We start from the raw sequence: 2516 nt of genomic DNA, 5'->3' as shown, positions 1-2516 counted from the left end.
TTGGTGTCAGAAGTGTTTTGAGTGTAGAGAAAACAGTTTTTCTCTGTTAATATTCACATCCCTTCCATTTTGGCACTATCATCACACCCCACCAAGATGTCAGAACAGTCTCAGAGTTAAATTCTTTCATGCTAAAACATTGCTGAGCTATTTATGTCCATTCTTTTTTTAAACTGAGATATAATTCACATACCATAACATTCATTTCCTAGGTTGGGCACAGTAGTTCACATCTATAATCCCAGCACTTTGAGAGGCTGAGGTGGAAGAATCACTTGAGCCCAGGAGTTCGAGTCTGCAGTGAGCTATGATTTGTGCCACTGTACTCCAGCTTGGGCAACAGAGTGAGACCCTCAATTTTTTTTTTCACTTTCTAAAGTGTATAGTTTAAAGTATACAATTTGTGCTCACTTCAGCTGCATATATACTAAAATTGGAATAATACATAGAAGATTAGCATGGCCCCTGTGCAAGGATGACATATAAATTTGTGAAGCATTCTGTATTTTAAAAAAAAACAAGAACAAAAAATAAAGCATACAATTCAGTGATTTTAGTGTATTCACAGAGTTGTGTAACCATCACCATAATCAATTTTAGAAAATGTACATCACCTCCCAAAACATGTAACCCTGTACATGGTGGCCATCACTCCACTCCCCCAGTTCCTCTCACATAGGCCCTGATAACTGCTAGTCTTCCTCTGTCTCTAAGGATTTGCCCATGCTGGACATTTCATATAATGGGATCATAGAATATATGGCCTTTTGTGTCTGGCTTCTTTCACTTAGCATAATGATTTCGAGGTTATCAGTGTTGTAACATGCATGGATATTTCATTTCTTTTTTATAACTGAATAATATTCCATTGTATGTGTATACCACGTTTTATTTATTCATCAGTTAATGGACATCTGGCTTGTTTACATTTTTTGGCTCTTATGAATAATGCTGTTATGAGCATTCAGATAAATTTTTTTTTAATCCAAAAATAATTTTTTTTGAATGTATGTTTTCACTTCTCTTGGGTATATACCTAGTGGTGGATTGTTGGCTCATATAGTAACTCCAAGGTTTAGCATTTGGAGGACGTTCCAGGTGTTTCCTACAGGGGTTGTACCAATTTAAGTTCCTACCAGCAATGCTTAGGGCTTCAATTTCCCGCATCCTTGTCAACACTAGTTTTCTTTCTCTTTCCTTCCTTCCTTCCTTCCTTCCTTCCTTCCTTCCTTCCTTCCTTCCTTCCTTCCTTCCTTCTCTCTCTCTCTCTCTTTCCTTCCTTCCTTCCTTTCTTCCTTCCTTCCTTCCTTCCTTCCTTCTTTCTTTCCTTCTTCTTTCTTTCTCTTTCTTTCTTTCTTTCTTTCTTTCTTTCTTTCTTTCTTTCTTTCTTTCTTTCTTTCTTTCTTTCTTTCTCTTTCTTTCTTTCTTTCTCTTTCTTTCTTTCTTTTTCTTTCTTTCTTTCTTTCTTTCTTTGTTTCTCTTTCTTTCTTTTCTTTCTTTCCAATTATCAATCCTAGTGGGTGAAGTGGTACCTTATAGTTTATATATATATACACATATATATTTAAAATAGAGACAGGAGTCTGGCAATGTTGACTAGGCTGGGCTTGAACTCCTGGCCTCAAGCAATCTTCCCACCTTGGCCTCCCAAAATGTTGGGATTATAGGCATGCGTCACCATGCCCGTACTACACCTTATAGTACTGATGTGAATATTCCTAATAATATTGAGCATCTTTTCATGTGCTTATTGGCCATTTGTACATTTTCTTTAGAGAAATGCCATTTTTGAATTGTGTTGTTGGGTTTTCTGTTGTTGAATTTTAGTTCTCTATATATTCTGGTTATTAATCTCTTACTATATATGTGATTTGCAAATATTTTCTCCTATTCTATAGGTTGCTTTTTTACTCTATCGATACTGTCCTTTGATGCAAAAAAGTTTTTAATTCCAATTTATCTTTTTTTCTTACCTGTACCTGTGATATCATATCCAAGAAATCATTGCCAGACCCAGTGATGTGAAGCTTTTCCTCTACATTTTCTATGAGTTTTATAGTTTTAGGTCTTCTGTGTAGTTCTTTGATCCATTTTGAGTTAACTTTTATACATGGTGCAAGGTAAGTGTCCAACTTCACTCTTTGGCTTGTGAATATCCAGTTTCTCCAACACTGTTACTTCCCCATTGCCTTGGCATCCTTGTTAAAAACTATTTGATCATATATGTGAGGGTTTATTTGGGGGCTCTGTATTCTATTCCATTGGTCTTGATGTCTGTCTTCATGTCTGTATCACAACATTTTGGTTATTATAGCTCTGTAGTAAGTTTTGAAATCAGAAATCTTTTAAAAATTATTTTGGCTATTCTGAGTTCCCTATTAATTTCTGCAAAAAAAGACAGTTTGAATTCTATAGAGATTGTACTTAATCTACAGACTGCTTTGCAAAAATATTGCCATTTGAACAATGCTAAGTCTTCCATTTTATGAATACAGGATGTCTTTCCATTCACATAG

The 2516-nt window shown here is 35.3% G+C and overlaps 1 non-coding gene across 1 annotated transcript; it reads left to right on the top strand.

The window, feature by feature from the left end:
* Nucleotides 1-403: 403 nt before the first annotated feature.
* LOC119466804 lies at nt 404-510 on the top strand. Its single transcript, XR_005195286.1, has one exon. It is a non-coding gene; the product is annotated as a U6 spliceosomal RNA (small nuclear RNA).
* Nucleotides 511-2516: the final 2006 nt, after the last annotated feature.

Source organism: Cebus imitator, unplaced genomic scaffold, assembly GCF_001604975.1.
Source record: "Cebus imitator isolate Cc_AM_T3 unplaced genomic scaffold, Cebus_imitator-1.0 Scaffold230, whole genome shotgun sequence".
In the NCBI taxonomy this organism is placed as follows: domain Eukaryota; kingdom Metazoa; phylum Chordata; class Mammalia; order Primates; family Cebidae; genus Cebus; species Cebus imitator.
The sequence above is the reverse complement of the archived record's forward strand: the minus strand, read 5'-3'. Positions and strand labels throughout refer to the sequence as shown.